The sequence below is a fragment of the Bombus terrestris genome, chromosome 11 (genome assembly GCF_910591885.1).
Source record: "Bombus terrestris chromosome 11, iyBomTerr1.2, whole genome shotgun sequence".
NCBI lineage: Eukaryota > Metazoa > Arthropoda > Insecta > Hymenoptera > Apidae > Bombus > Bombus terrestris.
This window is the reverse complement of record NC_063279.1, coordinates 4,768,988-4,781,191: the sequence shown is the minus strand read 5'-3', so window position 1 is coordinate 4,781,191 and position 12,204 is coordinate 4,768,988. Positions and strand designations below refer to the sequence as shown.

General features: G+C 38.5%; 1 long non-coding RNA gene across 1 annotated transcript in view; it reads left to right on the top strand.

The window, feature by feature from the left end:
• Positions 1 to 12,204, top strand: part of LOC125386015 — a 108,822-nt gene that overhangs the window by 47,587 nt on the left and 49,031 nt on the right. Inside the window, exon 2 of the long non-coding RNA XR_007225831.1 lies at positions 7,547 to 7,840. This is a non-coding gene — a long non-coding RNA (uncharacterized LOC125386015). The remainder of the gene's footprint in view (positions 1 to 7,546; positions 7,841 to 12,204) is intronic.

Sequence of the window (12,204 nt, the reverse complement as noted above, 5' to 3'; positions counted from 1 at the left end):
CGAAGCATAATGAATATACAGCTGAGATAGCTATAGATAGCTATAAAAGTTTATGTCAATTTGTGACAAATTGGTTCAACAGACTCTGGCTTTCTCCATATCCAAACTGGTTTATCACGTAACCAGCAAAAATGGGTTCGTGGAACTGTACACGAAGCCAGATAATATCGCGAAGTTCCACCAACCATGGTTCAAACTTCGCGAACTGATGGTGGCTGGTTTTTTGTCGAATCATCTCCGGACATCGAAAGCTGTTTCGCTCATTTCCGTACGCGTCTGCAACAATGTTGCACATCGAAGACGCCAATGAGTCGGCGAATTTTGGACAAAAGAGGGTAGAACCAATCTAAGAAATCTGAAATGAAGCGAAGAGAGAGAGCTCTGTGTGCGGATAAACCGGCTACGATCGTTGAACGAGCTTATCGTCGAGCAAAAAATCAAAGTGAAATGTTTCATTAATTTCACGCGCGCGTACTCGCAACACGAAGTTTGAAGGCTGATGGAAGGTCGATCTTCGTTCTTCTTGTTGCGATCTCGAGCTTGAGCATCATTATTGAGCTGTACCTATCGTTTTATACATTCGCGATAATCGAGGTTCACGAACAAGGTCGTCGGGTTGTTCGTGTAATCTGTTCATCACATAACTATGAAATAAACTACGTCAAATCATAAATTAATTTCAATTAAATTGATTATAGTAAAGCACGATATGGAAAGCCTGCGTTAATGTAGTAACAAAGTTGAATGATACAGATCCAAATACAAAGAGAATAGAATCAGAGAAATATTGTCTACGATTGAAAAATGTTACTTTTTTTTTCTCTTACTGCAACACTAGAATTCTACAATTGAATGAATTAACAGCATTGATCGAACCTGCTGCTGCAATAAGAAAACACTTTTCAGTAGTATGAGTAAATCAACAAAAATCAACTAAATATCGTTGAAAACCAAATCGCTTTTCCAAACATGCCAAGAATTCATAGTCAACTAATATTTGTAATAAAAAACTTTTGCAGTTTTGAAAATTAGAGCACGTGCCACGATCTTGATATTACGTTTGGTAGAGATAAGCGGCGACTTTCTATCAAAACGACGACCTGGCTATAACACAACTCATCTGTCTCTCCACATGCTGCACCAAAACCGACACGGAAAAAATCATTTAGTGATTACACCTGCGTTCGATGGTGTTGGTTTGCACCTGGAATTCGGTGGCCCAATTCGGTAAGGAGAATCCGGGCCACTTATCTGCTTCACTTTTCCACGATGACATCGCCTCGTGTTCCAAACGCAGGAAGTAAAAGTAAACGTCGTACAATCCAGGTGAAACTTTTCGTAGTCGGGATGATGGACGAGAGGCGAGCGAAAAAGGTAGGGAAGGCCGGCTTTTCTGTTGTGTGTTATTCGTGCAAAAGGCCGAGGGTTCGAGCTCCTATGAAGTTTCGACTAATCCAGCTGGCGAAAGAAGAAAAGAGATCACCGGATCTCCCTCTTGTTCCTCTTCCTTTTCTCCTTTTCACCGAGCAAACTTCTTCCCACCCTGTCCCTTCTTACGTTTGCGCGCACTCGTCTTTTCTTCCCTTTTTTCGTCTGGTCTGCATTTTTCACGTGGCCTTCCATGAAAATCCTGCCGACAAGTATGATTAATCGATCCAAATCCGGAGTACTTCCGACTGGTTGTCGGATTTTAAGGAAATCGAGAGACAAATTCGATCCCAGCGGACTTGAAAAATGCGTGTCGTTCCAGGTATAGCCGAATCATGGCGGGAAAACCTGACCTCAGAAAATGTTGTGGGATGATTGAGAAGTTCGGAGGTTATTTTCTCAGGTGTTTTCGAAATAATAATATTTCTTTGATCCTTTTTTTTGTACTTTAGTGTTACTCTGTTTTCTTCTCTAATTTTTCATTTTGTTTATGATTATTCTTTACCTTTGTTAGAGTCATACTCGAAGGAAATAGTATAACATATTGCCTACTTGGTAAAATATCGTTGGTTAGAATGTTCTATAATGTATGCAATGTTCAATTCACCCTTAGCAAAAGCCACGTGTGTATGATTGATGACCCTATCAAACTTGCTCGAAAATGATCCTGCTTGATCTTACTTTGAATAGTTTCTCCATCGAGAACCAAAGCCTTCCCTTCCATTTTAATGCGTAAGATGTGATTTTTCAAATTTCAAACCTTAGGATCTCATACTTTGACTACGTACTTTAAGTTTGTGCATGCATGTCGCTGCTTGGCATTGATAGTGGCGCGAAAACTTAAACTTTAAAACTTTTAAACTACGAGGCTTTTTAAAATGTACAGCTTTGAAAATACCAAATACTAATACTAAAATAAATACGTAGTTTTACACGATAAGAACAGAAACATAGGCCTTGTATGCAATAAAAGTAAATTTAAAATTTTTTTACTTGTGCCACTATTATCGCTAAGCTACGATATGTTGTTATTAGCGTTACTCTCAATTAAACAGCGAAGTGTACAGTACAATATTTTTACCGGAAGCGAAACGAAAACTATTAAAAACACAGTTTCTTACTTCGTCATTTCCGACTCCTTCGCTTCCTGTATTGTGACAAAAAGACGGTCGAACCCTACCCTCGATTATTTACACAGCATTCGCGGTCACTTGTTCGCCAACTGTTCTGGACCTGTTTACTCGACGTGTATGGGACGTTTATCGTCACGTGTTGCGAGAAAGTTGGTTGCAAAACAGAGCGTAAGAAAAACGAGAAATAAAGCCGAATGAAAGGAAATAAAACACGGACGTAACACGTGCGAACGAATATTCATACAAAGTACAGTGTGAAATATAACTTTTGCTAATTGATCCATAAAGGCTGAGTCAAAAAAGAAGGCACAATTTTTCCCTCTTTACGTTTTCTTTTTACCATAATTGCTCGTAATTTGTACTCAGAATTGAACTCAGAATTAATGCTTGACTTTTTGTCGTACGGAGGCTGCCTGACAGCTAACAATAAGAAATTACATATACAGGGTGTTCCGTAATATCGGGGATCCACCTCGGCGATGGATTTTGCATACGAAAACAAAGGAAAAGAGTTTACATAAACATATACCCTATTTCATCTTGTTTTCGAGTCATAGCGAGCTTCTTTTCTAACAAACTGTATCTGCGCACACCTTCACAAGAGCTGTCCAACATGACCTCCTTGCATCCGAGCGCAAGTCTGGAGACGTTTTACCACTGACTGCCTTAATCTTTCCATTTCTCCAGATAGTGTTCTGTTCTTCTAAATATACTGTACATTTTTAGACTTTTAAATTCCACATGAATCCATAGAAATCCGCAGTCATAAAAAGTTCGAATTCAATTTCCCTCGAGCACTATAACTCAGCCTCTACGGAGTCCCTTGTCCAATCGTTCGTTACTCGCAATAGAATCGTTGATAACAATAAAAAGCTACATATAAACGTCACGAGGATATTCCAAGTCCGCGAAGAAGAACAGAAATTACATGGTGAAACGACGAGTTTCTCCGTTTAATAAACTACCCCCGATACAGCAGAAGCGTGCTGCTCCGCGTCGATAGGATTCGTCACGAGGATCCTATTCCCCTGGCAGATCGATGAATATTTATCTTCCGTATGGAAGCGACGGATACGTTCTCCCTTCTTTTCGTTCCCCTTCCTCCTTTCTCTTCGATATTCATTGGACGTTTGCGCCACAAGGTAGAAGAACCTCTACAAACCATGGCCCATTAGGACAAGAAGGAATGGGTTAAAGGCTCTCTCGGTTCCTTCGGTATATAAAGGAAGATCGCGAAATTCGCAGCTGTCGCTCTCTCAGCACCTGCCTCTCCTGCGATCGATCTTCTCTCTTTCTCGCGGTGTGGTACGCGCGTGTGTGTGCAGGTTTGTCCGTGTTACACGCGTGTATTGGTGCGTAAGATTTTACGTGTTGTTTACCTGCAGGCTGGTCCTGGCTACAGGCGTATACCGATACGATTTACCGACACGTCGTAGGAAGTTGCTCGTAGGAAGGGGTTAAAGAGAGAAAGAGGGAGGAAACTGGGTACATATGGCGATGACGGGGGTAGGAAAGGATACATGTATCTGATCTATAGCATACTACGGGTCCTTTTTTCTTCGATGCCATGTTGTTAAGTAATACGAGCTACTTTTTGATACTTAGCGACGCTGCTGAGACTTCTAAGGCGTGCGAAAAATTGCCAGAAAGCGACCTCCTTCCAAAGTAGCGCGCGGTTTTCCTTGCTTCTGTTGCTTTCCTCTTTATATTCTATTATTATTGTTTCTTTCGTTATTATTTGTTTAGAGGTATGTATAGAGGTTGCAAATAGGCTCGTTAAAATTCAATGAATATCTGCGAAGTAACAGTCGCACATTAAAAGGAACAAGTTTGACAGAACGTAAAGATCGGAAGTTTCGACTGACCGCTTGTGACAATGGGGTGGAACCACTTCCATGGCATCAGGGATTCTATTTATATTCTTGCGCCGATCTCTCTCGTCTCCCTTCTTTCATTATACAGATACGTGACACACATAATACTCGTCTATCATTACCAAAATCGACTATAAAAGGTGTGCACAAAACACATTTATAGAAAATTATTGCAACTACATAGTAAATTTACGGATAACTATTTTCTAACTATCCTTATTTTCATATCGGCTATTGGATATTAGAGTGATCGGCTATTAGAGTAATATTCTTTTAATTTCGATACCTCTTTAACCAATTTTACGACTTCGAGCGTCTTCAATGTATTTTACTCGAGAGACACCCGTTACGTGGTACGAGCAACCCTCCAAATGCCATTTACACGAGTCTCGAGACTTTACAACTGTCGTTTGCCTTTGTACGCGATATTGGATCGATTTGCATTTACATTTAAATTCATCAAGCCATCGAAAGTTAAGCGAACGAATGAAAGATGAATAGCCTGATGGAGAATGCGAAATGTTACGCCAGTAGGACAAAGCCACGCTTAAAAGTCGCCGATACTTCAAGTTCCGACTGCGTTTTCTACTCACACCACCATGTTATGATTCACGATGCATTGTTGCGGGATGCTTTGAAGCGATCTATACCTCAGAAAACTGAAAGAAAGTTTTCGTTGCAATGAAATGTTTCGCATTGCAGTCGGATTCCAAGAGTTTTCGACTCGATTTCACGAAAACTGTATTACGATGTAGAAGTTCAACGATAGTTATATCAAACAATTTTCACGTCGACTTTTAATTGTGATTTATGTCGTGGATTAATAACATCTTCTTTTAAAACCTACGATCATCTGCATTGTAAGAAATAGGATTTTATCTTTGTGAGTCTAAAGCATAAGAAGTACAATTCTATCTTCGTAACTTCACTTTTAAACGAAACGAAGATAGAGACATTCCTATTTCCGATTTAATCGCTTAACCTTTGCACGAGGATTTATATCAGTGAACGCTCGCTTCCCAAATGTAACTGTGTCAAAATCTTTAACGCAATTATACATAAATCCATTTATATATCTATATAATATATCTATATATATATAACGTCAAAGGGATCAAATGGCGTTCATATCGAGTTCTTTCTGACTTTTAGCCCACTCAGCTATATACGATCAAGAATGAAAAATATTTCTCTTTATTTGGCGAACGCATATTTTATGTAAAACTATTTCCCAATTAGCAATTTATACTAAAATGTCACAGAAAAATAAATTACAGGACACTTCGTTTAGATACTTTCTTCACTTTGCTAATAAGCAACATTATCCATTTAATCTTTCATTGCTATCGTCCGATTGTTAAAGAGATTGGAAATTCACAATAATTTCAACTGACATAACTTTAGTTTACTTAAAATTCTACTCTATATTTTCACCGACGAAGGCTATTAATTAGAAAATCAAGACTGACAATAAATGATCATCCACTACGTATTATACAATCAAAAGTTAGCTCTTGAACGCCAGAAATACGACAAGAAGAAGATCCCAGAAGTATACAAAATAGCGAAGAGAGTATAAGAGGAAAAATACTTTCGCGGTAAGGCGTCCAATGCATATCATCGCCCGGACGCATAAAAATAACGGAATGCGATGAATATTCCGCGCGATATCGCTGATAGACGCCAATACCGTTGTAAGTATGTATACACGGGCGTCGAAGCCGAAGAAAAAGCAGCGCGTAAGTACTTACAGGCGCACGCGCGCCACGCCGATGGAAGGGGACGTCGTTCACCTTTTTTTCCTTTTCTGCTGGTCACGTGAATCGGCCTTAAGAAGCGAAGTAAGGTGGCGGAGCCATCTGCCCTCAGATTGCGTGGCCAGGAGAGTCGAGGGAGGGACGAATAAAAATCAGGCCCGAAAGCATTACCCAGCTGGCACGCGTCTACCTCGCAGCCATTATCTTTAAACAGGATCACATCGCGAGGACTCCACGGGAGGATTTCTTCTTCTTTCTCCACCTTCCCGGCCCCCTCTACGGAGAGTGTCTTTTCTCCTTCGGCCTACCTCTCCTTTTCCTCTCTCTCTTCTTCTCTTTTCTTCTCTTCTCTTTCATCCATCGAAGCTCGTGCTCGTTTTGTTGTCCAGAAGCACCTGCTGCCACCACCATACCGGTGTTTTCATCCTGAAAGCCCTTCGACACGAGAAATATTCCTCGTTCCATCGTGGATTGGCTCAGACCTCTGCCTAGGAGATCGCTTTCGGCGGTTTCGATTTCGAAAATCACTGGGATTATGAGACATCGACGACAAACCTGCGGCGACTCGACGTATCCTCCGATGTGATTGGCGGAAGTTGAATAGGTCAACGAACGAGGAAGTTCACAATAATCGAATCCCAGCGTTAGGGGGTTGAGAATCACGCGAGGATCATTGGGGTGCCTTTTTCAGATGCATTTAAATCTGGCCAGCTTTCTCCGAAGTTACAGTTTCGTGAACGACGGTGACGAGGACATTGACTCATAATATACAATTTTATTTTTATTTCATTTAGAAGATTAGTGTTATATGTGTATGGTCAGTTTTATATGATATATATATATAAGAATCTTGTAAGAAGAATCTTGCATTTATTTTTCGCTTGGATGAGAAAATGTTATAATTATAAATTTTATAGGGAATATATTTTATAATTTATATTTGTGATTGTTATGTTGCAGCTTTATTACAAAACGAAGGCTATGAAACTAGGATTAGTATAAAATTACGAAGAAACAAAGAAACTTTTACCATAAAAATATTAAAGTAAGAATAAATATCGTATAAAAAAAAATTAATCACTGCAAAACTACCGAGGTTACATTAAACGTGTCACGGTCTCTTCGCCTAATAATAAACTCTCCGGTTCCTATAAAAAAATAAATTACCCATATTCCATCTCAATCTGTGATATATGAAATGAAAGTTTAAAGGGTTAAATCGATCGCTCGCGAATTGGGTTACCACGAGGTCAGAGGCATTTAAAAATCGTGTCTTTTAATCTTCGGGATAGTAACATCGATGTACGCACGAGCTCTATCTTCTCTTAATCTCTTCTTTTCTCTATGCTCGCAGGTACGAAATTGTTCGAGTTTTTTTGTGCTCGTTGCTCGTGATTCTGGACAGCTGAGTAACGGGGAGAGAAGAAGCAGATCGGGAAGAAGAAACAGATGTTAAGTGTAAACGCTTGCGCTAATTTCAACGGCAAATACATAGACGATTGGACTTCCTCGCTATAGACTCGCTGCTTGATTACTGTGTAGTTGAAAATGGCCCGTCTAATTGAAACTGAATAGACGAAGCGGGAGAAACGGAGGTAGAACGTCGAGAGGAAATGTTTAACAGTTGAATCTTTTTGCCGCGTTCCAAGTAAGTAGCTTGTGTTAATATATGGATTGCGTTACGATTTTCGTACTAAGGAATAATTATATTAGTCTTAGATTTTCCCTTAGACAGTAAACAGAACCAGCTTTTGTGCTACATTTGGTATTTGAACGGCCCGTTTTTTATAATCTTTGATTTTCATTGATACTAAAGTGGTACATATGAAATAGTTCCTTCAAATAAAACTTTTATTTGAAATTAATATTCTAATTAATATCTGAAGAAGTTTTCTTGGGGGAAAAGATAAATTCCATGATAAATGTCAGAGCTTTAGAATAATGTACTTTAATTATTTATATAGTTAAAGTTACGTATTATAAAAAGAGATGAAATCATATTTTTTCATTATGCTAAAAATCATTAATTCTGGCAATTACATCATTTTGCCTGCTCACTTATCTAATCTGCTTTCATATGTATAATTCTGCAAATCATTAGTCTGTTGTTTTTCGTGAATCACTAGAACGTTCTGATAATTTCAATCCAGCGCTTATATTTCATACTATTACCCAACATAGCATTGTGTTGTGTATTTTAGAATTTGTTTTAATATCAAATTTCACTTATACATTAATACCATATCGCATCGATAGGTCTCGTTTCATGTTGCAAACACCGAATTAGCATAGCAATCGAAAATATACAAAGTATCCTGTAAAATGTAAAGTACTGCTAACTAGTAACATTTAGCCAATGAAACGAAGTTAAGTTTCATAGCTTCGTTCTTTGTCGTGAAAATATAAATTTGCATAGATATCCTCGGTTCGCGTGTAAAATTACAATCACTGTTCCTGAAGTGGTCAACGGTGCAGAAACTCCATACGTATCCTCAAACAGAACTATACAGTCTTAGAAACGTGTGGTTGGTTAACAGCGTATTAAATTTTAAGCCTGCTTCCTTTAATTACATTAACCCCAATTGGATATTTAAATGAATCGAACTGACATATCCCTCAACTATTTAACTTTTCGCAACACGACAAGAAATCATAACCGCGATATAGCCGCGTCGTCGCATCCGGATTCCTAGATTAATAATAACCGAACGTAAACCGGGTGGAATTGGCAAAAAGCGAGGCAGACTTGGAACAGAAGAGACGGTACTTACGTTTCAACCTTAACTCGACCGGTTTGCTAGCCGGTATCCCGTAGCAAACAAATCGAGTTGAAGAGCGCGCAGGGCTGGCCAGCATGGCGCGCAAAATGAATTATTCGAAGCACAAAACGCGACACGGTGTTCGTGAGAAGAGAAACACGGATTCGAGACATTAAACGGCAGGGAAGAAAAGCGGGAAGAAACGGCAAATAGGTCGATCTGCATCGCGCCAAGGAAAAACAAAGAAAAGGAAAGAACAAAAGAAAGAGAAATAAAAACAAGAAGAACCAAGAGACAGAAAGAAAAAGGAAGAAAGAGAAAGAGAATTTAACATGCGTTTTCCCATGCTTCCTCGAGCGTGCCCGACGTGTAACAACGAAACTCTAATTGGAATATCGTTAACCTTGCTCGGTGGCAGCGGCTGGTTCACAGAGACCGGCGACGTAACAAAGAAAAATTTTTGAAGACGCTAGGCGAACGTTTTCGAATTCAAGTCCTTTGTTGCGCGACCGTGGAATGTAATCCTTTTCTTTTTCTTGGCCTAAATCCTTCCTAATGATCTTGCGGCCGGCCCAAAAGGAAACTGTTTGCCCGTGCCGCTAATGACCGGGTCAGACCATTTTTTTTTTCTTTCTGCGCGCGAGCAAGGACCTCTTCGCTCGTCTCGAAAATCGGCCGACTTCGCAGAAGAACAGGCTCGTGCGATCTGCAATTAACCGGCAGGCATTTCTCCGTGGCAGGTGAGCTTGAAACCAGCAGGGGAAAAGAAGTGCAACTTGGACTGTCTCGGATACCACGATGCGCAGATGACGCATGGAAATCGCGTGTCGCGATCAACAATTCGATATTCTGTTTCTGCTGCGTTCCGCAATTGCGTAAACCGACTTTGCAATTACGTGGCACGACGAATCGCAATACACCAGGTTTATCTGTCGACTCGTTTTGTGATTATACTCTTTCTGAGCCCACCAACTTCTCTTTCTATGCATACCAACGATACTGAATGGAAATGGTTGTTTAGTAGCTTGATTTAGGTGTTTGTACCCTGTTTGTAGATTAAGTGTGTGTGGTTGGTGAGACTGAGGAGTCGACGGGGTTGAGAGAGAATGGTGATGTTGATTGATTGGTGCTTAATAGAGTTTGGAAAGTGATGTGTAAATTATAGAGACGAGAGGTGGTTATCCTGTGATATATATGTCGTCGGTTTGATGGGAGAAACACGAGAAAAACGATAATATTTTATATAACAATCGCGGTCTTTGTGATACTGGAAGGAACGCTTTAGATTTCTTATTTGAATACATTCTCATAAGAAAACGCATAAACTCATTGTTGTCCCAACAATATAAAATCCAAATAAACTGCATGGGCATTTCAAAAGGAAGAAAATTTTTATTCTCGTACCGAACCACTCTTATTTGATACATTGTCTTAATGATATCGAGCGTTTTATCTACTTGATTACTTTATAATTACGGGTCCGACGGTTCCATATCATTAGTGTCCATTTTTTCACCTTGCCATGTCGGATTCGCGTTAATTTGGCAAACAGAAAAAAAATATTTTTCACCCCGAACATTATTTTAGTTGTACTGTATCTGCAACTCTTGAGCCGCGTACCTCGGAAATTCCAGGAAACGAGAAAAGGACGAAGGTCGTAAATTTAAGCAACCGAACAGCTGGAATACGAATGCACGCACTATTCGTGACTTGTTGGTGCGTCTGTGTTGCCTTGGTATCCACGAACCCACCAGGCCCACGAAGAAAAGAGGGACACGAAAAATCTGGAGAGCAGGCAACATCGTGTCCGATCGCAGTCGAAAAGAATTCTTTCTCTCGATTTACGGTCGGTGATGCCCAGTTTCTTTATTAAATTAGCTACTTTCTTAACCTGTTAATCGTAGAAATTAACTCGTCACTCGAATTCCCAGTCTTTTAGATAACAATTTTTAAGAATTAAACTCGACTTACCTGGAATTAATTTATCTTAATCAACTGTTAATTCTGTAATCGTGGAAGCGTTTGGTCAAAGAATAACTCCGTTATCAGATTAAGTAAATAACAAAAGGGTTAGATGAACGTAATGTCATTACTCGTTACCAATAGAGAAAAGAGAGTTTTAAAATAAGGAAATATTTAATAAAATAAAATATATACTCAAGCAGAAAATGAATAGTTCTATCGTATTACGATACGATACTTGCTGTTATAAATAGCTTTATCGTGTAACTTAATGAGTGGATGGAACAACTACGAAATAATGAATTAATATTTTATCAATGTCCATAATTTATTTTAAACAGAAACGTTTGATATTTTATAGCAATTTTCATTTATTAAAGCGCAATTCTTAATATGCCAAGGTAATTTTGATACCTACGTATTACATACTTTCTAAAGAATTTATAGGTATCATCCCGAAGATAACCTTAATTAATTGCTTTCTCTTCCACGATACATAAATTTATGTGTAATAATGTTAAGATAAACGAATAACTGCCACGTGACATTTATCTACTACTTCGATATTATAATATCGGAAAAATTGCTTTTTCTTCAGCAACATTACCAGAATATAACATGTTTCTAAATAACATTAATTCTTCGTTATATTTATATTTCTTTTATGTTACATATAAATATAATAATCAAATTAAACATTGTTAAAATATACGATATGAATGTGATCTTTTTCAGCAATCAAAAACTGATAAAATTTTACGTACTTTACAATCTAAACAAAGTTATAAGAATGTAATTCATATTATTTCATAGTGGCACGAATATACACATCTCTGTTCTTCGTCGTAATGAATCTGCATCCCTTAATTCTTCATCTTACTTTGGGTAACTCTACTAATAATAACTTGTATTTTGCATCTCACTTAAATTAGAACAGGAAACTTACATAACATTTATTTTATTTATTTAACGACATTTTTACATAATCTTGATTTAAACACCGATACTTCTCAGCGATCTTGTAAAAAGATTGCGACTCTGTGTAAGTTTATTAAGTGAAAAATCAGTTTGGGCATAACTTCAATTTATTTTGAGACAGCTGAGCAAGACTTTCTGTCAGAATTGAGACAGGCATGAATACTACAAGTGAAAGATATTCGAAAACAATCATTTCGATAAATTGCCGCAACAAAATTGCATCGTTAAAGACGAAAGCATTATCGAATAACCTGTTACCGTACCGAGTGGTGCAGCTGCTTCAGATTTCGTTCAACACGCTTTTCCCGAATTT